Raw genomic sequence first — 27,551 nt, forward strand, 5'->3', positions numbered from 1 at the left:
TAGAATCCTTTTTTTCTGTAAGGACGTTCCTAGCTTGTTTGTATGTGGAAACAACAAAACGATTGTTTTCCACTAAATAGGCTGAAAAGACAGTTAAAAAGGTGTGATTAGTTTTTCTGGTGTTTCCAGGTAGAGCAAGTTTATGGTTACCCAAGTTCTGTTCTAGAACTGATCTTTGGTATCCAAGCTACTTGTGCTGAGCAGGCAGCCATTGTAAGTGTTGCTTTTAATTGTCGTTTTTAATTTTCAGGAAGCAGATTTTTTTTTTTCTTTTTTAAACATGCCCCCTTTTTCTGCTTGGCATTTTAAATCCTTTTTCATTCACTCTGTTCCGTGACAACCGCTGTATTTGCTTATTGTAGCAAATGACAAGCCAAGTAGTTTTCTTTTTCTGAAAACTATAAACAGAACCACTCACAGAACTGTTGTGTTTTAAAATCGTGAGTTGATTTCCTTTACTGTTAAGTCTCTCAAAAAGCTATGGGAGTAACTTAATTTAAAATCCTCATCAGGCCAAAACTTTGAAATTGGTGGATTTATTTTGTTTCTTCTTAACCTCTTTTTTTTTTTGTTTTGAGGAGGGACAGGAAAAGCTGTAGTAACTTCAGGCTTACTGCTGCACAAAACACTTGTTTGTGTCCTACATATTTGCAAATTCAGTTATTTGCAATATTATTTCTCTTTAAGTGTTTGGAATACAGTCAAGTCACTTTATAAATATATCTTTAATCACTTAACTGACTAAATACAGACATATATGTTAAACCATAATATTCTAGAATTATTCTGGTTTTGGTTTTGCATTGTTACGGGTCTTTAATTGCTACCTTGTTATTGTCAGGGTTAGCTGCTTTAGCTGTGTACTTAGAAGCTTCTTATAGGACATTGATAAGACTGGTTTTGATTTTGCACTTAATAGGAAACATCTGAATGGTAGATTTTCCTCCCAAGTTACTCAAATGTATTAAAGAAGGGGAAGTAGTGTATTGGTGTGGTGCTGAATTGAGGGGGGTGTCAGAAAGATGTTTCAGCCTTTCTTTTACTACCTGTATCTGTACTGAATGAGAAAGGGAAGACAAAAGGCCCCATGTTCTCCTTATGGACAGTAGTAATTTAAAATGTAAAGACAGGTTGGGGAATGATGCATGGAGAGTCTTTTAAGGGTATAAGAATTGCACAGTGACAAAATTCTTGAAGGAAATTATTGCAGAAAGTCGCATGAAAATGTTGCCTCCTTTCTGATTTTCTGCACTGTATATTGCACAAGGAACAGGCCGCTTTGTTTTGACAATTTTGTGCTCACAACATGAGGACAAACATATGCATGTCCCTTTGACTTTTGTTTGAAGAATGTCAGAGGGGATAAAGGGTTTTTTTAATTGTTTTGAGTGTTCTTTTTGGTACAGACCTTTAGCTGTGTTCTGGTTTAAGGTCCTGTTTCAAAGCATGGCATGTTGATTATTTCGAACAAAAAAGGGGTTAGTGTCTATTCTAGAAAACGCTGTTCCCTAAGGTAACAAAAACAGACAGTAAAATATACACAGAATTGTAAACCAAACATTATTTCCCACCCTCCCTTCCATACAGAATGAGAATGTATGCAGTGTGGTTTGGAATTTATTTCGTAGTTACCGTAGCTGCTTTTCTGCTGAGAATTGACCAATTTTAGACTTTTTTTATTGTCTCCTGAGACCTACAAATGCATAGTTTCAGGTATCCATACTCTGAAAAATAAGTATGTTATTCATTTTCTTTCTGACCAGTTTGAGGTGGGGAGGGCTGTTTCTGTGAATCTTTTGAGTTGCAGACTAACTGCCTAACTAAGGCAACGATGTGGTGATGGTGTCTTCCTTTCTGTGCTGCCTCTGATAGTTCTGTGGCAGGCCAGTTCAGAGAGCTGATGCAGAAAAGGATTGATGGCTTTTTTAGAGAAAAAAAATAGTCCCTGAACTAGGTTGCTTTGGGTTCAGATGACTAGTCTAGGTGCAGCAAGGGCAACTAGTAGGACTGTATAGGCCTTTATAAAGTATGGGCAGTAGAACTGCATGTTTCAGAGACAACAATGTCTGTTATAACCATAAGCCTTTATTGCATTGTTTTTGAATGGTAATTATTTGCAGAAGCAATATGTTAATGTTAGGACCAGGAACTTATCAAAAGTTCATACGTGCCTAACCAAAGAGCAAGATGAGGGAGTCCTGTAACTTTTCCCTCTCTTAACTATTCTCAGTTAACCTAATTTATTGTAGTTAGTAACTTTTTGGTGGCTGTCTTTTTCAGCTCATGCAGCCTCTTTCAACTCTTATAGCCATTCCGCATCCACAGCGCCCCTTTGGTAAGGAGCTCCACAGTGTAACTGCACACTCTGTGAATGTCCCAGTTTAGCAGGTGACAGCTGAAGGGGCACTAATTTCTCCCCTTCTTCCTCTACTCCAAATTGTGAAGGGGAATCAGGTAAGGTAAAATAGACCTAAAGGCTGAAACAGAAAACTGATATAAAATATTTAAAACCCAAAGTCTATAAATACTCAGACAGTCATGGAATGCACACTACCAGCAGTGGTTACTAGAAGACACATGCCTAAGCACAGCCACCCCAGTCAGTGAGGATGTCACAGTCCTTGCGGAGAGGTTGTGAAAATCGGAACTGGACTTGGCACAGCAGCCAGACTTGAAGCAGGGCAGCCATCGAGAAGGGCCATCCCAAGGGAGTTTCTCACTTGCATAAGGAGCATGACATTTATGGTGTGAAATACATTCTTTGGTCAGTTTAGGTCAACTGTCCAATCCTTTTTACAGTTCTTTACAGTTATCACTTTATGCTACCAGGAGAAAATACCAAAACACTGCCATCAGGAAATGTTGTCTCGTTGCTTGAAATAATTTATGAATGTATCTACACTGTACCTCTCAGGTCAAAATGTTATGAAACACTGTGGTGAGAACTACCTTTGTTTGAATATTTGGAGGCTATACGCACTAAAGGACCTTGGATCCATCTACTGTGTTTCTCCTAATGCTTTTGTGTTTTCCTGTACAAGGGATCTTGTTAAAAGTATTTCAGAGAACTCTGTAGGTGTGTGAGGCGGTACTATTTTATGAAGCGTTTATGTTCCACGTTAGAGCATTTATCTACAAGTCTGCTAATTCTCTTCCAGTTGACCTAGATATTTGCTGCATTAAGCTAACAAATTTTCAAAGAGTAATTATTAAAATAGATTTGGTGGAAAGTAAGAATCTACTTACAAATCGATCTCGGCTGTTGATGAGGAGAAATAGTTGCTGGTCCCTTTGTAAGTAACTGCTTTGCTTTGGAGCAGCTATAACCAAACTGACAGAAATGGAGACACTGTCCATCTTGCAGAGCCTTGAACAAAGTTAGGCATGCAACTTTGAAAATAGAAATGTAGGCCCCTTAACCTGCCTTCTAAGTGCTTTCTTTAGTTCATGGGAAATCAGACCAATCTGTGAGATTCACAGGCTTTTAAATTGAAAAAAATCCTGAACAGAGATGTATCTGTTTTTTTGTTCAGTCTGTGCTTTGTTGGTCAGCCTGGCTTTTGATGTGGATATACAGGTATAACTAGGATTGGCACTTCGTTAACATTCTTGAAGCCAGTTACTTGTGTCTTCTGTATGGTCAAGTGCTTTACCTTCCTTTCTACGACATGGCTGATGGCATTGTGTTTCTCAACCTGCTTCTCATTTTGTCAGCATGTAGGAGGTCTCAGGTTTACTTAGCTGGAGGAGAGTGCCCTAAGCTCTGAAGTGCAGCTAATCCACTCCTGCTATTATTGAAACTGTGCTGTTATGATGAAAAAAATATAAAGCAAGAGTAAGTGAGCCTGACTGTAGTGCAGTGAGATGCCACGTGCAAGAGCATAGAAGAAACAGTTTTCAGTCGCTGCGTAGAGTACTGTATATGAGTCACATCTTAGCTGTTCATTAAAGGAGAAGAGACAAGCCAAAGCCCTTGGCCTTCTGCTTGCTGGGTCACTGTAGCATAACGACTGGTCTATTACAGAATTGGTGGGTGCCTTTACTGATGTCTGTTCTGTTACGTTGCCTTGTGCTGAACTCAGTGCTGTGTTTTATACATGGAGTGCTCTACAAGGATGGAGCCTTTCAAGGGACTTGTATAGAAATACCAGGTGGTCCTGGGTTATTGAGCCTCCCAATGTGGGCATAGTGCCAGAAGTTTGCATTTATTAATAGAAACAAGATTGACAAGGTGACCAAGGAAGGATTTATCTCCATTTTCTTCATGAAAACACTTTTTTCATCTTCATATTTCCCTATAAATAGTAATGCAGTTCCAATCAGAGCATAACTAGTCTTACCTCCATCGTATGGATAAAAAAGTCTATATTTACTTTCTGATAAGAAGAGGTGACTGGTATATTTGTGCCTTTATGTCAGCAGAGAAAAGCAGAAATAGTGCACTCTACTCAATCCCTTCATTGAAAGTTTTAGAATGGAATATCTGAGTATTGTTATAGACTCTCTAACTTGTATCCTCTTGTGAAATGGAAACCTGTGTTTTAATGCAGAGTGTAGTATCTACTGTGATTCTGTGTAAGAAGAAATTATTTCCTGCCTTAGCCTCTGAAAAAGAATAGTTTAAGGTCCTTTATAATTTATAATGTAGGTCAGTTTTTTCGATTACACACCCTACACCTGAGGGAGAAGGAGGGGAGGTAAAGCAGGTACAATACTAAATACTTAGTATTTCTGACTAAAGAGAATGTTTTCCCTTGTAATATATATTTAAATGTTTTTATCATTAGGTTGTTGAAGACTATGCTGGAAGGTGGCAAGTTCCTCTGCCTCAGCTTCAGGTGCTTCAGACGGCGCTCTGTTGTTTCACATCTGCCTGTGAATCATTCCCAGCTGAATGTGAGCATGTACAATACGTATTGAGTAGCCTAGCTTTGTAAGTACATCTTATTTATTTTATTACTTTATGTGTAAATGTGTTACTTTTATAATAGCAATAGGGTCTCAGAGATCCTCAGAGCTTTTTAGAGTAATTTTACCAGGTGACGTAGATACATGGAACCAAGAATTGTTAACTGAGGGTACAAAACCTAGAATTCAGTCTTTTTATGTCATCTGAATCTTCAAGTCAGGCATTACAATGTTGTCACATGTTTTCCTGCAAAATAAATAATCTAAAGAAATAAGTGATAACTATATAGACTTTTTGGAATAGTCTTATTTTGAAGTATTTGAAGACTGATCTTTGACAGTACATGATTGTAATATCTAAAGTTTTTACCGTTCTGCCTCTAGTGATGTAATAAGTGAAGTATTTAAGATAAATTTCTTGTAGTGTTTAAGAAATTAGTCAATTTTAAAATGGATTTTTATGTCTGAGTCATCAGAAAGCTGACTTGTTAAACAGTTAACTGAGAAAATGTCATATTCAACTTTACTACAGAATGTTGCATCATAAATCTTTCTATAATCTTGATGCTTCTTGATGCATTGGTGGTTTTCCCATACGAAGACTGAAAGTGTCAGGGTAATGATCAGTAGATAAGTAAAAGCAATTTTTTTCATGTTCTAAAAACCTGCTTTTCGCATTTCAAAACCTTAGTGTGGAATGGAATAAAAAAAAAGTCTTTAAGTGAGTTAGATATACTGAGCTGAGATGCAATATACTTTATTTTCTCTCAGCCTATGGGGATGAACATCTAAAAGATAGCTTTATAGTATGGTTTGAGTAAACTGGATTCATTTGTCCAGCTGGTTAAATGGCTTTCTTGTTGAACAGTGCTTTTGAATGCAGTTTGGTATCTCAGTTCAGAATTTTACGTGTAAGCGTCTTATTCCTGCTTCATGTAGTCATCAGAAGTGAATGCTCTCCTAGTCATCCTCTTTTAGTTTACCCGGTCAGGACAACTGGGTTGCTTATCCTTTCCATCATTGTTGAGCTGTTGGTACTAATTACATAGGAGTCAAGGCTTTATTCTGTACTCTGATAGAATATAGGCTGTCTTTAAGTGTTGGAGAAACTTCACCAAAGAGATTTATTCTTGTGTGTGTGACATGGGACTACTTGTGGAATCATAAGACCAAGGTTTTTAAAACTGGAATCCTTAGATATCAAAGAATGACCAGCAATTGCGTCAAACCATGGTTACCCTGGGTTGTTTTTTCACTAATTTTTAGGAAAATCATGATGTTTGTATACTTGTATATGTCAAAGCGTGGGAGGAGAAAAGGTAGAAATGCAGGTATTTATTGTATGTAAGGTGGTCCCTTCTTGATAATCTAGAATTGGTCGCTGAGTTCCTGTCTGCTCTAGTTTTGCATGGGATACCATAAAGTGATCCTGAGACTTGGTAGTTACAGTTACCTGGGAAACCTTGCATGAGTCTCTCTTGAAAATTTGGTGTATATCAAGTCTTCAGTTCTTGGAGAGCAAAAATCTGCTTAACTATTTTCATATTCAAGTAAGATTTCCTTAGTAACCAGACGATAAACTATTAACAGTAATGACTGTTGCATTTCTTATACTTATTAGCCTTGCTATTCATCACAAGTGAACCAGTATTACCATTAATATCAGGATTTTAATAATGTTGCCAGCATACTAGTGTTGTTAGGCAATCTTCTGATGTCTGTAATATCAAAGTAGTGATATGATAGATTCAGAAACACCATCATTATAAGTGGATGGGTTTAAATAGGGATGTGCAGTGCTGCAAATTGGTTTAAGATAACAGGGCCAAGCTGGAATTGACTATAGTAATTTTAACTGAATGGAGACTGGTGATGAGGAAATATAAAGTAATCTATCAAGATATAAATATTAGTCTGATAAGCTTGGAGCAGATGTGGTGATAGGGAAGAAAACTGTAGTGTACACTTGTTCACTGTTAACCAAAAAAAGAATCTGGAAATTAAGATCCTATTTTCTTTAAAACAGTCAAAGCAAATAAAAATCAACGCATGCGTCATTTGCTATAACTAGTTGATGCCTTAAATAAGTTCCAACTTGACTGCCTTTTAGACCATGACATGACTCATGTCTGACCTTTCCTGAGAGTCAAGAATGCTCCAAAATTTTGTTTATCAACATGAAATGAAATAATGTTTTCCAGAACAAAGTACTTACTTGGGTACTGGTTGTTTTTTTTAATGCCGTATTTGAGTTGAGATTCAAGTACCTAACATGGAGAAAAATTTTGTCATTGAACATAATGGATGTGTATCTTAAATTTTTTAGGTCTGTTTTTGGCATAGCTTATGGCTGGTTAGGAAAAAAATTACTGCAGCATAATCTGAAGGAAATCTAATTTTTTATTATTTTTGTTATTTCTGTACAAAGCTGCATTTTGCTTACATGAATGTTAAGATCTTTTAATGCACTGTATTTCTGAAAATGTTATATAGAGGAAAAAAAATGCCTTAAGTTCCCGTTTTACTATGCTTTTAATTAACTTTAATAAACATTTTTGTTAGGAATGCTTTGGCTGTTAACTTCAAATACATTTAAATGTAATTAGATTTAAATTTGTGGATGACTGCAGTGAATTGAGTTATTCTGCAAGGCGTTCCTTGTCCAGCTGTTCATGAAAATCTGCCTTTTGTTTTAAGAGCTGTTGCAACAAAAGACTAAATGCTGTAGTCAAAGGATTTGCTGTCAGCAAGATCTTCACTCAAAAACCTGTAGGTTGGAAGAGTGCTGGAACCTCTTTCAGGAATTATCTTCCACCTTCTCCCTCTCTGCCTCCTTATTGGCCCAGTTCATTTGGAAAATGTCTAGAATAGTCTTAAGGAAAATTATTCCTATTTTCTTCTGTTACAAGACCGAAGCCTCTTCAGTCATATTTCTAAAATTCCCTTGATACGCAGTTTATCTTTCAGTACTGTCTTTCCCTCTGAGAGTCATGTAGTTATTGCCTGCTGCTCATGACTTTCTCAAGCAGCAGCTGCAGATTACATTAGTTCAAGACTTGGTTTATTACCTTTTCCAAAGAGAAATTAAATTTCTCAGTCTTAAAGCAGAGCAGTAGCGGGGGCACTGGAGTTGCATGCAGATCCAGGATATCCAACTGCCTAGTTTTTGAATGAATTGCCTGTATTCCAAGTATTATTCTGGAAGTATGCTTCTATAAGCAAAGACTTAAATTGACTTGAGCTCTGGAAATCTTCCTTTTAACAGCCTCTCCTATACTGTTATTGGGATTATTTGTCTCAGTCACTGTATTTAAAATTAAATAAATAAATAAATAAAGCTATTGTAAGATGATGGAAAACACGGAGGCCACAGGTCAGTTTGAATCTAGGTTTTCATATAAAGACTTCAGGGGGTACTGTGGTGTGGCAGGCCTAAATGGAACAAAATGTTTTAAGTAGAAAGTGCTTATCATACGTGAAATCATGAATTGTTGGGAATCTGCATTGACATGAAGTTTCCATTCCTTGAATGTAACTTCTTCTACACTGTGCATGCTATAGTAACTTTACAGTTGTCCTCTTTCTTCCTGAAAATTGCTGTATAACTGACCAACATTTCTGCTTTTGGTGAAGGTTCAGTTCTGTAATGGTGAATGAGGAGACACAGTATTGAGGACATAGGAGTTCTTGAGGGAGATGATCAGGCAGGTTCTGTGATCTAAATGTCCTGAACTTATGAAAAGGGTGCAGCAGAAGGAGTTTTAAATCGTGCTTAAGTATAATCTGTTTGATTTGATCTCGTTAGCTTATCTATAGCTGTATTGTATTTGGGACTCGATGCCTTCTGAAAAATGCTTGCAGTGTGTGTGTAAGTAACTGATGAAATCCAAGACAAAACATCAGACCAATGTAAAGGTTTTGAAATATGAGTTATGTTTAGAGTGTGGGCATTAGCTGAACTTTTTAGATTGACTCTGGCATGAGCACTAGTCTAGAACTTATGAAAGTCCTAATTTCAATTTTTGTCCTGTGAAAACTAAGACTTGTGGTAGTTTCATTTTTTGAATGAATGTTTTTAGTTTGGTTGACTTGTCACCACTTCTGTTTTTTAGGAGTTTTTTTGAATTGCTGCTGTTCTTTGGAAAGGATGAGTTCTATGAAGATCCTTTGAAAGATATTTTAGGTTCAATCCAGGTAGTGTTGCCTACTTTATATAAACTTTTAGTATTATTTTAGTACATGTAAAGACAGGTTTTGTGGATATGTAAATATGTAACCTGGAGAAAACATGCCATTATAGTGAGAGGAGGTAGTTGCTTTACTTACATTTAAAACCAAAGGGTGTAGGGGGGAAGGGGATGGATATTTAAAGGAAAAGCCATTTATTCTAATGTTTATCGTTAGCATTGCTATTTGAATCTACTTGGAGTAAGCAAAATGCGCTCCTCTTTGTTATACCAGTATTGTTAAAGACTTACTTTATATGTAGCCTGTATAGTAGAGGGAAGCTTTGCTTCATTATAACGAATTAAAACTTAATGTCATCCAGTGTTGCATACCAGTTCACGACATGAAACCTTAAGGTTCCCGCTGTGGTTTTAAACAGTAAGATTGAAATTGAAGCTCTGTTTTAGTCAGCTCTTTGAGTCTGCATAAACTCTCATTGTTTGAGGCTGGTGTGCTTATGACACAGCACAAGGCACGAGCACAGTCAGTCATAACCTGACTGGGACAAGGTTTTGTCTGGCTATATAAAACTGCATAAGATAAATCATCCTGGATTAAAAAAAAACAAACTTACCATTTTTGCCAGTTAGGTCTTTTTGATCTGAACTGATTTCAGAGTTGAATTCACTGCATGGGAACACAACCACTTGTGCCACCATAGAATGAAAACCAGGGTTGCTTCTTCTGTTAATACTGAGAACAGAATTGTAGTTTGAAAAATAGCTGTCTCTGTTATTTTTATGTTGAAACCTGTTTGTTACTGCTGCTACAAATTAATGTGTCAGCACTATTTACCTTAATCATCAAATCCAGCAGCACTTACATGCTTAATTAGAATTGGTGGAATAATGGGGTCAAGGAGTGGCTCAGGAATGGGTAGGGTCTCTTGCGTGAGAGTAATTGGAGATTTTTTGCAGTCCTGCAATGAGTGCTTTTCGAAAACAGTCTTATTAGTTGCCATGACTTTTAAACAATGAATACATTGAATATGCCTCTACATCATTTTCTAGAGAAATAATTTCTGAATCAGTTGTGTATTCAAAATGGTCGTGAAAACCATTGTGATGGTTACTTAATGATTTTTTACCATCACACATTTATCTGAATATAAAATAAAAATATTTAGTTGAAACTAAACGAATTCACAGTAAAGAAGCATAAGTGAAGAAGTTAATTGTATGTGCATAGAAGCCATTCTTCAGCTACAACTTTTTGTTTCAAAATTAGATACCCTTTTCTTGTGATGAAAATTCAAATGTTGATTAATGTTGACACTTTTACCAGCAAGTAACAAGGGAGAGTGTTGAACTTGGCATATGTGAAAATCATGGATGGCTAAAACATTCTGGATTATTTTAGGCAAGCAGAATTTGTTATGTAGAGATTTGGAGAAAAATTATTGCTTGAGGGCTGGTGACTCACATGGCTTAATTTGTTTTTTCCCTTGTAGAATCTGGACACTGTCACTGGATCACAAATCCAGCATCAGCGTGTCTAAATCTGTACATTGTTATGCAAATGACAAGCTCTTGCTGCATGCCTGTAGAAAACATGAGCATTCTGTCTTCCATAGTTCTGTATTATTGTTTTCAGAGAACATAAATTGTTGCTTTAGGGCTTTGTGTAGGCTCAAACAATAAATGACTTTGTAGTTTGAATTGTTGACTGAGGAAATATTTAAATATGCATAGTTTTTTCCTGTCTCTTAACTTTTGAATTGTCTAACTTTAGATGATTTTTTTCTTTTTCTAATAGTTTTTCTTTTTACATGTAGGAATGTCAGAACCTTCTAAGTAAATACAGAAATATGAACCTGGAACTAGTAACCCGTATCATCAGAGATGGTGGACCATGGGAGGATCCAGTATTACAAGCAATTCTTAAAGCAAAACCCGTATCACAGGAATTAGGTATATCATGTACCACGTTAATTTTTTAGAGTACTGAAAAATGTGTTAAGTAATGCTTTTTTTAATATTAGGGTCAGGTGTTGACAGCAAGTGTTGCACACAATTTAACTGTTTTTCTGTAGTAAAATGTGCTGATGCTCTTCTTTAATAAAACTAATTTTTTCTTGCTAGTGGTTTAAGTCTGCTTTTGTAGTGTAGAGATGAGATTATTCAGATAAGAGACTACTAAGCGGTTTACTTATAAAATGAATTTACTGAACTCAGGTGTTCAACTCCTGAAAGAGCATGGAGAGTGACTTGACTTCACTTAAGCTACTGAAGTAACATGATTAGGGAGGACCTGATCTGCATTTTTGTCTCATGGTGCTCTGACTTGTTTGATTTTCATTTCAAATTGTAAATACTCATGCTTGTGACTTTTCTTGGTTCTGTTTAGAACGAGGGCTGTGACTACACCTGATAGATGCTTTCTGTTTATGTGTATGTAATTCCTAGAGCTGGGAGTAGGAAAAAGATTTCTGTTCAGGTGCAAAGTAAACCTGCAATTTTGATGGCAAGTAGAAACAAACATTACCAGAATGTTAATGGAAGTTCGTATCCAGTCTACAGTAAAATCTTTACTAACAGCTTAGGCGATATATTTGCTGGTATCTCTTAAAAGTCTTTCTATTTGATAGTGGTCGAAAATACTAGTATTTCTCCAGTTACTATGGTGTAATGCACAATTCAAATTCATTACTGTGTTTATGATAATGTGTTGGTTCTTTAGCGAGAGGTAGAGGACTATAAAGTTTGAACAGCTCAGAGAGCTGCCCCCGTTGCCAGGGACAGTATTTGATAGAATAGTAACACAATTGATTAGGTAGTCTTTGTTGTTTTTTCTCTTGGAAAGCAGGCACTCAAGCAACATGGTTTACCCATGACTTTTATTCAATATCTGATAAACTTCTAGACAAAGACCTACAGAAACAAAATGAGAAGAAATAATCCTGTTGTTCTGTATCTTGTGACGAACTTGAGAAGTTTTGGTGGTTATGATCTGAAGTTAGGCTTCAGTCTTGATCTCTCTCAAAGAATTAGTTTAGTCCTTTCCCTTAGTTATTCCCTTGAACATCATAAAGTCTCTAAATGACAGGTAACAATTTGAGGATTTTTACTTAGTTTTAACCTGGCAGAGTAGAAATGAGTCTGCCTGTTGTCACTACGTGATCATTTTGCTTCCTTTTGTTGCAGGCCACTTCTCCTTCCCCTCTACTGAGGTATTCTTCCTCCTTTTATCTTTCCGTGTCCTGCACGCACATACCCTTGATGCATCTCATTTGTGGTGACCAATATTTTATTTTAGATAATATCTTCTGGAGCTTTTTCTTTCTTGCCTCACTTCCTCTAAAATCTGATGCTTGTGAAGTCTTACACAAAGCAAACTTTATGTGCTGCTTTATAGGCTGGCAGTGTTTGGTGTGTATCTTGAAATTTAGCCATATAGTTCCTCAGGGATCATAAATGAGGAAAACTGCCAATTTTTGCTGAGTCACCAACCATTACTTGCAAAAGTCAGTTTGATAAATATGCTCTGTGTGAACTACATAATCCTGTCTTGGATTCATTAATTACTTGGAGGAGCTTAGGCCAAGACAAACCAAGCTGGGTCTGTCTTTACGTGAGTTTAGTGTGCTCCAAGATGTTGCAGTCTGTTTTGAGAGGGCTGGAAAGGAAAGCAATCTTTGGATTTAAAGAAAAATAGTAGTATTGAAATATAGAAGCAATAAACTTTTAGTAGTTAGAAAGAATAAGACAGCATACTGTGAACATCTACAACAATATTGTAGACAGAGGTACACTGAGATGTAAGCAGTTAATTGGTGTCTAAGCTGATGGTTGGCATCTGTCACTAAAACAAAGCAGTGCGCATGCTGCCTGGACAAGAACAGATGTTGTGTTCTCCAAGCCATTTTTAATGTATTCCAGACTTGGCTAAATGCTTCTGTAGTTAGTTGTCTTGAAGCATTCTGCTACAGGGAGGGAGCACAATCCTGCCAGTGGTGTAGTTGGAACTCGCAGTCTATTTAAAAAAGTCTTGGAGGGTCTAGGAAACCTCTGTCCCTGGGCACTTGTGCTGTCAATGTTCAAGGGTGTAGGAGACCCTCTTCCCTGGGAACTTGTACTGTCAGAAGTGGGATTCTTATTTATGGAGCAGAGGGGCATACTGACCTAAGAGTTCACTACACAGAAAGTGGGAATGGTATAATAAGTTAACCTGTGTTGTGGAAGAGGAAATATGTAAGAGGACAATCAGGCCATATTGTCCAATGCATTACATAAACATTGGCACACCATTAGCACCTCACAGTGTGCATTTACTTAACAAGATGCAAACAATTCTCAAAATAAAAGCAGCAATACTGCATTTTGCATCCTTGTGTGATATGTTAACTTTTAAGAGAAGCTAGGATCTCTGATCTTTCATAAGAGACCTACTGTCTTTCATAACAGAGACATTACCTTTTTTGTAATTTCCTAATTACTTAAATGTTAAGTATTTTGAGTATCTCACTTGAAACCATTCTGTTCAAATGTTAGTTTTAATCACAGAATCACAGAATAACCAGGTTGGAAGAGACCCACCGGATCACCGAGTCCAACCGTTCCTACCAAACACTAAACCATATCCCTCAGCACCTCGTCCACCCGTGCCTTAAACACCTCCAGGGAAGGTGACTCAACCACCTCCCTGGGCAGCCTGTTCCAGTGCCCAATGACCCTTTCTGTAAAGAATTTTTTCCTAACGTCCAGCCTAAACCTCCCCTGGCGGAGCTTGAGGCCATTCCCTCTTGTCCTGTCCCCTGTCACTTGGGAGAAGAGGCCAGCACCCTCCTCTCTACAACGTCCTTTCAGGTAGTTGTAGAGAGCAATGAGGTCACCCCTCAGCCTCCTCTTCTCCAGGCTAAACAACCCCAGCTCTCTCAGCCGCTCCTCATAAGGCCTGTTCTCCAGCCCTTTCACCAGCCTCGTTGCTCTTCTCTGTACTCTCTCCAGAGCCTCAACATCCTTCTTGTGGTGAGGGGCCCAGAACTGAACACAGTATTCGAGGAGCGGTCTCACCAGTGCCGAGTCCAGAGGGAGGATAACCTCCCTGGACCTGCTGGTCACGCCGTTTCTGATACAAGCCAAGATGCCATTGGCCTTCTTGGCCACCTGGGCACACTGCTGGCTCATATTCAGTCGGCTGTCAACCAACACCCCCAGGTCCCTCTCCTCCAGGCAGCTTTCTAGACAGACTTCTCCCAGTCTGTAGCACTGCATAGGGTTGTTGTGCCCCAAGTGAAGGACCCGGCCTTTGGCCTTGTTAAACCTCATGCCGTTGGACTCAGCCCAGCGGTCCAGCCTGTTCAGATCCCTTTGCAGAGCCTCCCGACCCTCCAGCAGATCGACACTTCCACCCAGCTTAGTGTCGTCCGCAAACTTGCTAAGGGTGCACTCGATGCCTTCATCCAGGTCATTGATGAAGACATTGAACAGGGCTGGACCCAGCACTGAGCCCTGGGGAACCCCACTTGTCGCTGGCCTCCAGCTGGATTTCACACCATTTCCCACCACTCTCTGGGCCCGGCCATCCAACCAGTTTTCCACCCAGCAGAGTGTGCGCCTGTCCAGGCCAGAGGTGACAGTTTCTCAAGCAGAATCCTGTGAGAAACTGTGTCAAAGGCTTTGCTGAAGTCCAGGAAGACCACATCCACAGCCTTTCCCTCATCCAGTAGCCGGGTCACTTTGTCATAGAAGGCGATCAGGTTAGTCTGGCAAGACCTGCCTTTTGTGAACCCATGTTGACTGGGCCTGATCACCCGGTTCTCTTGCATGTGCTTCATGATAGCACTCAAGATCACCTGTTCCATGACTTTCCCTGGCACTGAGGTCAGACTGACAGGCCTGGAGTTTTTTAATCTTAGCCTTTAGGTCTGAAAATTTCCAGAAGTCGGGGCCTAGATTTTAAAGGTATTTCAGGATTTAGAATGGTGCATAGTAGCACTTTTAGATGAAGTGTATTTTCCATTTCTCCAAGCTAAGTTAAGGTGTTCAAAGCTACTTAAAGGAACAGTATGTGAATTGCATTAAACTTTTTCACCACTCTGACCTCTTTCATTTTAATGGGTGATGAGTATCCCAGTTGTTTAAATATTTATAATTATAGCGTTGGAAGTGATGTCGACTCTATATGTCCGACAATCACCTGGATTCCAAGTTCTAAGAAAGGAGGGAGCTTTCTTTCTTGAAAATGCTCATATCTGCTTTTGTATAGTGTGTATTTTACTAATCCTTTGCAACACCTTGTGTTGATTAGAAACAAACTGCTGAATTAGATTACTGTAAAGTAACAATTTGTTTCCAAGTAGAAAGACAGGTTCTTGATGGTATTTAATTTAATATGATAGCTTCTTTAGCAGACCCTTTTTTATAGCATTTGTTGACGTTGCACTATTAAAAACAACATTACATTTAAATATATTTGTTGTTTGGACTTCATATTCTAATTGCCTTTAAATCTTTCTTTTCTGTACAGTTAATAAATATTTAAGCTCTGAAAATCCACTGTTCTTTGAACTACGTGCCAGATACCTTATTGCCTGTGAACGCATCCCTGAGGCAATGGCTCTTATCAAATCTTGCATAAATCATCCAGATATCAGTAAAGATCTGTATTTCCATCAAGCTCTTTTCACCTGTCTTTATATGTCACCATTAGAAGATCAGCTATTCCAGGAGGTATTGTTTGTCAGTATACATTTTTTTTAATGAAGTGGTACATTATACTTACTGTGTACAAGTTGTCAAGAGGAACATATGGAACTCTGGTTTTGTAGAACCAAATGTCATAAAATCAGATGACTGCACCAGTGTTTAACTTAGTGCTGGCTTGCATTTTGAAAGGTTAAATGTTAAGCACCTACAAATCTTGTTGACCTAAATGGAATTTTTTGGTCAAGTTTACTTGTAGATATATTCCCCAAATAACTTGAGAAATTAATATTTTGTAATTTCAGTATGTTGGCTATTTTAGTATTCATTATTTTAGCAAAAGCACTTGAGCCTAATTGATGTCAGTCCAGTGTTTTGTATGTTATATGGTTTTGTTAGTGTTGAAGGTTGTTTTTTAATGATGCCTCAGTGTGTAAAATGACACTAGCTGTATGTGGCCTTACTTTTACCACTGATAGCACTTATTAGGTAACAATTGTTTTCTTAACCTTGTTTTAAGAACAAGCTGCCATTGTGCAAAAAAGTGGTTTTGTGTAATCTTAATTTCCAGACAATTATTGATTGTCATTACTCAGAAATATGGAAGAGCTCTAAATATCTCAAAAAATTCTATTCACAGACGTACACAAAAAGTGTTCCATAGTTGTCCTATGTTAATAGCAATCCCTGAAATTTTCAGTAGCTTCTTTAATATAGCAAGGTCTGATAGGTTTTTTATTTCATGCTAGCAAATTTATCTAAATTGATTTTATTTTAATTGTATAGCACTTGTTGAGGACTGATTGCAAGAGTGGAATTGAGATCATCTGCAACACTGAAAAAGAAGGGAAGACTACCTTAGCCTTACAGCTATGTGAATCGTTCCTAGTCCCACAGCTTCAAAATGGGGACATGTATTGTATATGGTAAATACTTTATTTTTGGTGAAGCAGCTTAGCAGATAATAAATGCTTATTGCCAAAATGAAACACGCATAACTTTGAGATACAGCTGGAGTTTAAAATACCAGTCTAACATGATCTGTAAACATTCCTAGTTATATCTGTTCCGCCTGTTGCCTTTTTACACACCATCATGTTCAGTGGTAGGCTATATAGTACATAACACTTATTAACTGTTTCAAAGTATCAGAAAGGTGAGCCTTCGTAGTTGAGGCTCTAAATACCTAAAAATATGACATTTATTATTAGCAATGTGTAACAATATACAGTCTGACTCTCTGGCAATGCAGATATTTTGCTGTTATGCTCATTAAATGACACTGCTTTTAATAACAGAACTGTAGAATGTCACCCATGTGTCTTAAAAGAGAATGTGGTTCTGAAAATGTGCTATGAATTATGCAAACTTCTACTTCATAAACAGAGCCGTAACATAAATGATGGTCCTCTAGAAAACATTTGAGAGAGAATGTTACATGCACGCTGAATTGGCTTGATAGTTGGACACTTTTATGGCTAAGAAGCGTTTCTAAAGACCTATAGAAACAAATTCCATTATTCTGAGGAGTGAAAGATGACTAGGCAAGATAATGCTTTTATTTAGCCTGTATAAGTTTTGTACCTAAAGTAACATCTGCATTCCTTGATAAAGTATGCTTAATTTGTTTGATTATGAAGTTGAAGGAAAAAGGGTTAAAGATTTGATTTTTTTTTCGTGTCAATATAGATTACATTGCTAATCTGCATAACTAATTTTAATTGAATTTAGAATCTATATAGGATTTGCTTGTTCCCACGTTTCAGAGAATTGAAAAATGTCTCCTTTCTTTTTTCTTGAGGAAGTAGTGAAGGTCAGACATGAAAATACTTGGTTTATTAATAACATTTTTCCTTAATGATTGGATAAGTAAATTATTATGTTGAATAAAAACCTGTTGAATTATGACTGACATACATTTATGGTACAACATATTGGCAATACCTAGTGGCATTTTTCAGTCTGTTTAGAAGAAGATGGGCATGACTGTCCCCATAGGGCAGATTAAGAAGTTTAACCAAAAAAGGTACATAGTTTGTGTGAGCCCAGTGACCAACTTTGGAACGGAATCTAGCTTTGATTCCAAATGCTACATTTCCTGACTTATGCGTATCAGTTACATTGCTAGTGCTTTCTGGTTTGGGGCTTCAGTCTTTTTAAAAATATTAAATTAAATTTAATTTTTATACCTTTTGCTGTATTAACATATTAACCTTGCTCTTACCCAACTGATCATCAAATCTTGCATCTTCCATTTTGAACATTGCTGTTCAAAACAAGATGCCTATCCTTATATTCTGGCAAACTGGATGTCAAACATGAAATTCCAAAAGAGACTAATGTTTCATATCTGTTTAATAAAGAAACCGGTTTGACATCTTAGTATTTTAATCTTATGTTCAGAATATAAAACTTGTGGATCTTTGAAAGGATTTAGAGCAGTTATGTCTGTGCAGCTAGAATAGCTATTTTGGTTTTTTACAGAGTCTGAGCCTTAACAATTGTGTAACCAGCAAGAGAAATCTGTATAATGCTTAATAGATAATGTAAACTGGAACAAAGCTTGTGAGGGCATGACTATACTGTCATTCAGATTTTTGAAGTAGGAGCCCACATTGTGTTTTCTTACCTAGGGAAGATTTTAGTGACTTCAGCACAGCTTAAATCATCTTGCCTTGTCCAGAATTGAGGACCTTGCAGATCCTGCAAAGATCTACCATCCAACACGACTAGCAAAGATAAGATCAGAATAGATTAGAAAGGTGTAAATAGCAAGTAGTTGCTATTGCTTAATGTGAAGCAGCCTATATGAAATCTTCACACTGAAACCGTTAGCTCTCCTATTAAGTCTGAGGAAGATGGACTTCAGGCAGCTCTGTCACAAAGCTCTTGCTGTTCTCATTGCCAGTAAGAAGGAATTCTAGATTTAGATGATCTGCATTATTTTTCTTAAGTGAAAGCCCAGTTATTAAGCACAGAGCAAGCTGTGTGTGGTCTTACTAGAAATTTTTGTGTACAAGATACTGGTAAGGGATCAGTCCCTGATGATGTGATTAATGACTTTCTAATATCAAAAAAGAGATGTCTCTTTAGGAAGACAGGCAAATTTTGATGGAACAAGTATAGTAGAATGGCTTGCTTTCTCTGCCAGGAAATTTCTAAATGCTGTTTTGGCTGTTTTCAAATGGTTCCTGTGCAGTAAATTCAGTAAGTCAGGGATTTTTTTCCTGTATGTTCAGTCAGCCTTTGGCCATTTAGTAAATGTTTGGTGAAGCGTACTCTCTGTACCCCAGGAAAGATAGCCTTTCTACTTGTCAATAGTAGCAAAGGGTTTAGACCTAGCTAAGGTAGGACACGCTTAACCATTCTCTTACGTTGCTGATGGAGGCACTCAGTGGTGTGGTTTTTTGTGGGGGGTTGACACGCTGGAATACCTGGTTGCCTCTGATAAAGAGGTACGGAGTTCTGTGATCCCACAGTAACAATTTAAATTTCCCCAACTTGTGTCCACAATAAACACAGACCTCAGTCTGGACTAAGTTCTACTAGCCAAGAAGTAAATGTCATTTAAGTGCTATACTAGTATGCCATAATAACAGAGCAAATAGAAACTCCTCCTGCCTACATTATCTCAAGTTTATCATCTGTGTTGGGGTCAGTGACACAGAATCTTAAGTGCTGCTGATTTCAGTTGGTATCCAGAGCATTTAAGTGGCTGAAATGGAGTCAATCAGCTCTTCAAGAATGCTTTAATCCCTAATGATTATCAAAATCGGAAATGAGCTTGAGAAGCCTTCATCTACATGGAGGTGTAAGACTAAAATATTTCACATCAGAATCTAGTCAAATGGTAGTTAAACTGATTTAGTAGCTTGTTTTTTACCAACGGAGCTGCTTCTGCTTTTAGTTTTCTCCATTACTTTTTTGGCTCTTTTCTTGTGCCAGCTGTCACACTTGTTTGAACACATGGCAAGCCACTTCAACCTCTAATCTCTCATAATAATATGAGTTTTCTCAAATTCAATGTGATTACTATTGAAATGGCTTGCTCTGAAGTAATGTGAGATGAAGTAGAAAATAAGTTGGTTTTTTTAACTGCTTAATATTTAACAGCAAAAATGTTCCTTCTTCTGTACTTCAGATTGAGACTTTTACTGAACTGTTATGAATGGTTTGGTGTGCAAAGACACTAGTTAGCATCAGGCATGTGCATGAAGTTTGCAAAGACTTTCAAGTATGCAGATTTCTAGCCTGGTGAAGGCAGAGGTGAACAGTTTGTATCTTTAGAAAACATGTCAAACTAATTTTTTTGTGGGCAGAGCTGCTTGTAGAACTCCTTTTTCACGCTTTCCTCTATGTAAGCTGGATGTTTCAACTTCAGTTTTCTTGGGCTCTTAACGAAAGAAAAAGTCAAGCTCGCTTGTCTAGCTCTTAACATGTCAAGCAGAATTGTAGAGTTGTCCTAAATTTAGAAGTGAAGTTGATGTTTTGTTATAGATAGTTCTGTCACTTCCCTTCATGCAGGCACTGACCTCACTAGACAAGCTTAATTTTGTCTGATATGTACCTGGCACATACTAGGGACTCTGGAAGATCAGCCAAATGTTATGTTAGTAACTGAGTTTGTGCTTTCTGAGGGAGGAGGCTAGTGGAATAAAAAGGTGCCTTCCTTCTGAAAATGGAAGCCGATTGGTCCCCTGTTTTCATTATAGTGTTATGGTAGGAATTCTACCTAGTCCTAGCTATATGTACTTCTCTGTAAAATCTTCATGCTGGCAAATCTTAAAACGAAAACTTGCTTTTCCAAGTCTCTGAGTTGAATTGCATAGAACTTATAGGTTAACTTCAATTAGCTATATTTTGTAGACTAAACTCGTCAATACCTGTGTAGGAGTTCTGTTAGCAGTCTGTTTTTCTGTTACCTGGTATCAGTCAGAAATGTTATTTGACTGAAGATCCTAGAGATATCTGAATAGCTTTAAAGCCTGATGCTTTAATGTAACCTCTATTGGCTAGAAAGACCAGTGATGACAGCAGTAAAAAAAGGAAATTCTATTACACACAGAACTGGAGAACATCAATATTTCCTATCAATCGATCATATAAGAAGCTAGCTTTCTACAACGCTCCCATTTTCCATATTCCAGGCACTTTCCTGAGGAATTCCTCATCCTTGCACTAGAAGTAATTTAATCTCAAGAGCACACAGAGCTTTCCGTTCAGTGTAACATTTATTGCCTGGGTAGGTGCTGTAGCATCAGATTTTATTATGCAGTTTTCTATACTAAGCTGAATACATTAATATCGACTATTTAATTGGCTCAGTGATAGGAGATACTCTGAATGCTTTAATGAAGTAATTGAGTTGCATTTTCTGTTATGCACATTGGGTACTATTGTGGTGTTACATATATTGGTATTATGCCTTCAAATGTTATTTTAGTTGCAGAATGTACAATGTTCTTAGTAATGCATCATGCTTAGTGATAGAGTTCTAAAACTCAGTCTAATCAAAATATTTTGTTCTGTACTTATAGGGAGCTGATCTTCATTTGGAGTAAACTGCAGCTTAAATCTAACCCATCAAAGCAAGTATTTGTTGACCAATGCTACCAACTTTTAAGAATTGCTACAAATATCAGAGTAATTTTCCCATTCATGAAAGTCATTAAGGATGAAGTAAGTTTTGTTTGTTTTACCCCACCCCACCATTATTTTTATAAACAGTTAGAGAAGTGATGTTTTTATTGTGTAATGGACACTTTCGGCAAGAAGTGAAGAGGGGATAGGCAAAGACACCATATGAACTTAAAGGTTTTGTCAAGTTCCGGAATGTGCTTCAATGTTCAAGTTTTTTTTTTAATTAGTTAACTGAATTATCAGTTTTTGTTTGTCTGCAGCAGGTTTGAGCAATGCCATCCTCTATAAATAAATGGGGAAATTATTATAAATACGTGGAGTAAATGTGAAAAGAGCATAATTTACTTTTGTTTTAGCCTGGCTAACCCTTGTTAATTTCTGAATTCTTTCACTGGTTCTAAGCAAATCTGAAGTGCTTAGTGTAATGTAAAGTAAAAGCTAGACTAAGATAAGAGAAGATATAATTTTGCTTCAGAAAAGTGCGCTGTTTTGTGCTTCAGATGTTAGTCTTACACCATTCTCTACAAACATCTGCAAAAGAGTTGATGTGCAATGCTTCACACAGGAGTGCAAGTTGTTTCCAAAGAAATGGTGGGTTTTATCATTAACCTGGCTGACCAGAGCTCCTTCATATTCTATGCCCTAAATTAATTATAAATTACTGGTGCTGCTGTACAGTTCTAAATGCAATGATGTGCTGCTGTTCAAGATTTTTATCTCAGTATGTATTCTTAAGTACTTGTGGTGATGTGAATAACTTGTATTTGCATCTGAATGATCATATTTTTTTTATTAACCCACTACTTATGGAGCTTAGTATGTAACTTTTAATATCCATTTAAATATAGATAGGCATTACTGATTTCTAAACTCCCTGAAACTCTTCTCACTACATCAGCATGTTTCTGATATCCCTCCAAACTACATATTCAGGGCAGGGCAGGAATTCTTATTGGAAGGATAGTTTGTCAATTCTGAAAAGTCAAGTCGTTAAGAAAGCATCGCCATGAGTTGTTGTTTCACTAGTGGCCATTGTTTAAAATGGAAGGCAGTATTTTATAGCACGTATTTTAATGCAATGCAAATAAAATTAATTGGGATGAGGACAAAATATAGAGTAACTGTCCAATTATAATGCAAAACAGCCTAGGTAATGAAGGTGCAGATGGAAGATACTGCTAGGTCAGGTATGATTTGCAGCAGTCTTGTTTTATATGCCCAAATCATTACCTTTAACTATAGAACTGCACGTGGCAAAAATATCTGAAGCTTTGTTGATGGTAGCTGTATGGCTTATGGTGCAAACCAGATGTTATTTTTGAGCATATCTGTATTTTAGTTTTGTTTGAACATTGTTTTACAATGTACATACCTTTAAGTGAAGTTAACTAACAGGATGCTTTCTGAACTCATAACTGTTTAAGTAGCTGAATATAAATGGGATGTTGATGTTTGTGCATTGTTTATATTCTTTTCCTTGTAGGTCTGATATAAAAAAAATAAAATAATTACTTCCAGGCTCTAGAATTCTGTGAGCCCATAAGGAAAATACCATTATGCGTTATTTGTACTTATGTATATTGTAATTTCCTTTCTGTAGGTTGGTGAAGATGGTCTTCAGATATGTGTTGAGATATGTGGATGTGCCCTACAGTTGGATCTCCGTGAAGATCCCAACATGAAAAGTCTTATTTATAAAGCAATTGCACATTTTCTGCCAAATGACTTGGAGATCCTCAGAATTTGTGCTCTTTCAATCTTTTTTCTTGAGCGCCCCTTGGAATCTTACTACACTGTTGAATATTTATATAAATGTGCTGATGAAGAATACAATGAATGCACTAGTTCTGTTCAAAACCGTGTACGTTTTGAATTGCTTCCAATTTTGAAAAAAGGTTTGTCTTTTGATCCTGAGTTTTGGAATTTCTTGATGATCAAGCAGAATTGTTTAGCATTATTGGGCGATAAAGCCTTCACTGGCTTAAGTGAAAGTGCACCGGAAAACTCTGCTGCAAATACAGAGAAGATAACAGAGTATAGGACTCTCAGTGAGGAACGTGTCTGCTTAACAGATGTAAGCAATGGGGAGCTTGACCCTGAAGATCACTCTGAAGCCCAGTCCAAAGGTAATGCCAAAAAGAACCATGAAGCTCTTGAGGCATCTAAAATGTTAGATCAAACTGAACCAATACACCGCTGTGTAATATGCAACAAAGAATTTCTTGGTGGTCACATTGTGAAACATGCACAAGCTCACCAAAAAAAGGGCAGTTTTTCCTGTGTACTGTGCACCAGAAAGTTCAGGCAAAAAGGACTTATGCTGAAGCACTTAAGGAATCATGTCAGGAAGATAGAAAGGCAACATCTTGCTGCAGTTCTTGAGTCTAGTCAGCAGGCTCCAGCTCCTAATGAACTAGAGTGTTCTGATATTTCTCTGTCTCTTGAAAATGGGAATTCTGATGGTTCCAAAGATAATGAACCAGAGACTGCAATAGCTCCAAGTGCTGACCTTGTGGTCCAGGTGGAGGAGGAGAATGTAGAACAGGTATTTGATGTGGTGGAAAACCGTCTAAGTGACCAGGATGATGATGCTACTGAGAATAGTAGTGACAGCTGTTTTAATAATGTTCCTGATACTCTAAGTACAGGAAGTTTGCCCGAAGATGATGAGAGCTCTAGTAAAGAATCGCCTATTCTGCACAAAGTGAATGGATCTTTTTGTCCTCAAAAAGACATTGACGCTACGGATGAAGAAGGAAGCTTTAAGTGCCCTGCTAGCGGTTGTGCTAGAGTGTTTAAAAAGATAAGATTTCTCAATAAACATGCAAGAAAAGCTCATCCGACTGACTTGAAGGTGCAGCAGCATATAATGAAATGGAATAAAGGAAAATGTCGGTTCTGCCAGAGAAAATTTGCTGATTCCCAACACTTTATAGACCACCTGAAGAGACATGTGTATCCAAATGTTTACTTTTGTTTACACTTTAATTGTAATCAGAGATTTAAGCTGTCAACTGAGCTTGCAGAACATACAAAAAGTCATAGTGTTTTTAAGGCTCAGTGCAATTTTGCAGAGTGCTGTGAGCTATTTGAGGAGCTCCCTTTGCTGTATGAACATGAGGCTCAGCATTATTTAAATAAAACATCAGAATGTTCAGAAGGTGCGAGTGAAAAAGATTCTTCAGATGATCCTTCAGAACTCTGTAGTTACCAAGATGATGAATCTATTAATGAAAAAGAAACCGTAGATTTACCAGTTCCAACATGGAAATCAAGAAAGGATTCTACAGAACCAAAGACATATATTCAAACTGGTGAGAATAAACCAAATAATGGAATTCACAATGGAAATGAAAGTTCATCTGAGGGTAGTGCTACAGTTTTAAGTTTGATAGACCAAAAGACACCTGTGTTACAGCCAAATTCTGAAAACTCTAATGTTGTTAGTGACCAACTGGTCAATGGGCACAGTGACCTAGATAAGACGTCATCAAAGTCATCAGAAATACCTTTGGACAGAGTGGCAGATGAAACAAGGACAGAAAATGGGTCAGTGTTACCGGCTTTACAGAACTGCCATGACGTACCACAAAATAATACTGCTGCCTCACATTTACCTTCTAAACCAAATCAGACAACAGAGACTACTTCATATGGTGTCATCTTAACAAAACCGTATGTTAGACCATTGCCTCCAAGCTATCTTGATGAACGATACATTAGCATGCCAAAACGTAGAAAAATTTTGACTGATTAAGTAAATGCTGATTCTGAACAAGATAAACTTTGTAGCAAATCAACAGAAAGACTTAGATGTGGCAACTGCTTGACCATCTACTGTAATTCAGAAGCACTTGAGGCTCACCTTGCACAAAAGAAGTGTCAGACGCTCTTTGGATTCGATTCAGATGATGAAAGTAAGTTTTACAATCCTTTTGAGTTGATTTGTTTGGAGGTGAACACCAACTAGAAAATGATTTGTGAAAACGGGCCACCTAATGGAATAGATAAGACAGACACTACTTCTAAGCAACTGTCATGTGCCAGAATTTAGATAATTACAGTACAGTACTAAATTGGAAGTTCAAAGTGGATGTACTGTCTAGAATAAGAAAGAGATGGGGACAATTGGTAGGCAGCTCTAATGGAAAAGGCTTCTTATGGATCAGAAGAGGGAAACTTAATCTTTCCTTTAAAACTGAATGTGTTGAAAAACATAAGTGGTGTTCTAGATTAAATAGTGATTTTCATTGATTGGTCTTCATTTTGATCCCAATGCATTCTCTTTTACAGGTGCCTGATTCAATGTTGTGGGGAAAATGTATTGAATGAGGAGTGGTGTAAGAAAACACTACAAGAAGAAGCATCAGTTCGTTTCCCAGTTGGCCTTAATCATAAAGCAGTCTCAAATTACTAAAGAAAACCATGACCTTGATAAAGACAAAGCACATTTTCTAGACAAAACTCACAGAGGAATAAATAGGAGCTCTGCAGGTCTTGAGTCCAGAAAGGTTGCTACAAAATCCCCAAAGTACCAGTTATCCTAAAAGCCACGTTCATTCCAAACATGTGATAGAAGCTTAGCGGCACAGTCTTTCTAGCATGAAGGCTTGAAGAAAATAAGGCAGACGGTTGAGCAAGCAGAGAAGGCAAAGGTGTTAATTGCCTTATGGAAATTAAACCACCCAATTCTGAAACCTAGTTTAGATGGAAAATGTGGGGTTAAAGTATAGCTATCTACACAGCTGGGAAGGAATCATTCAAGAAGGTGTTATTATAATGTGGATAAAAAAATGTGTAGTGGAACCATGCATTCTTCTTTCAGAGTTTTAGTACGTGATTCCATTATCTGCTGAAAAAAACATAGAGCTCATTTAATAAACTTAGAATCCAAAAAGAGGAGTGTAGAAAGAAATCTTAAGATGGATGGAATGCTCAAATAGCCAAAACTTGAAGTATGGGGCATGCAAGGAAAAGTGAGTTGATGCAATATGAAGTGTGAAAGTTACATGCAATGGAAATCAAATGCATGCACATGAAGCCCTGTTCAAGGCTATAGTAAATGTGCGTGTTAAGTGTCCTGTAAAACATCGTTGTAGGTGCAGGAAGACTAACACAAGAAATACATGCATAATTGTGTGGCTGTTAGCAGAAGCAGACTGAAGCAAATACAGAATGTGAAGGGGGTTAAGCTTGCATTAACTGATTTCATGCAAGTAGAGGTCCTTCAGCTGTTGGCATGACTGAGAAGAACTTCAGATAGCTTCCCGTTTTAAAAAAAATAGTTTAGAAAAGGCAGACAAAAGCAGAGCACATGTCAAGTTGAAAAAAAAAAAGATCAGGAAGAGCATGTTTCACAGATGTGATATTGCTTAATGGTGGTAGGTCACAACTCAGTACTGTAACTACTTATTTGCTGTCTAGAGGAAGGGAGAAAACGCGTATTGGCTTGACCTTAAGACACATTACAACCTTATCTAGTAGTATCTCTTGAAAAGCTAGCCTTTCTCAGAAGTTAGTGAAGGAGTTAGACTTAAATGTTAAGCACTTTATCCAAAATTCACTGTTCATAGAAACAATTAGAATGTGGAAACAGGAAATTTGAGTCATTCAGCTCCTGCTAGGTGGGTGGACTAGATGACTGATAAAGGTCCCTTCCAACCCAAAGCATTCTATGATTCTGTATGCAACTTTGAAATACTGGACATTTAGAAACCAAAAAGATGCTGTTGTAGTTTTCAGTCTTCTCACCCCAACCAGAGGTGTGGTAGATCTGCACATTGTCTAATTACTCTGCTAACTTATCCTCTAATTTACCTTATACTGCCTTGCCACCAAAAAATGCTTTATTTGGGATCCAGTTCTGTGCGAGTAGCTGAAAATTTTAATGTTATTGTAGGCACACGAGATACAGTAATGAAAACTGATCTGTATAGATGGAGTCATCACAGAACTGTTGGACAGCAAAGACCAACTATTCCTGCCTAGCTAGTTTGCTTACTGAATATTTCATCACAATGTGTGTGTGGCATAATAAGATGACCATCTTGCTTAAATCAAAGGGTACGTAAAAACTAAGGAGCAAAATATCAAGAGGTGCATAAAAGATCTGTTTATTGTAGCAACGGCTCA

At 37.4% G+C, this 27,551-nt stretch overlaps 1 long non-coding RNA gene and 1 pseudogene across 1 annotated transcript in view; one reads left to right on the plus strand and one right to left on the minus strand.

The window, feature by feature from the left end:
- Positions 1-27,551, minus strand: part of LOC138732447 (uncharacterized) — a 251,304-nt gene that overhangs the window by 132,626 nt on the left and 91,127 nt on the right. The window lies entirely within an intron of this gene.
- Positions 4,817-26,614, plus strand: LOC138732420 (zinc finger protein 654-like; annotated as a pseudogene).

The sequence above is a fragment of the Phaenicophaeus curvirostris genome, chromosome 31 (assembly GCF_032191515.1).
Source record: "Phaenicophaeus curvirostris isolate KB17595 chromosome 31, BPBGC_Pcur_1.0, whole genome shotgun sequence".
NCBI lineage: Eukaryota > Metazoa > Chordata > Aves > Cuculiformes > Cuculidae > Phaenicophaeus > Phaenicophaeus curvirostris.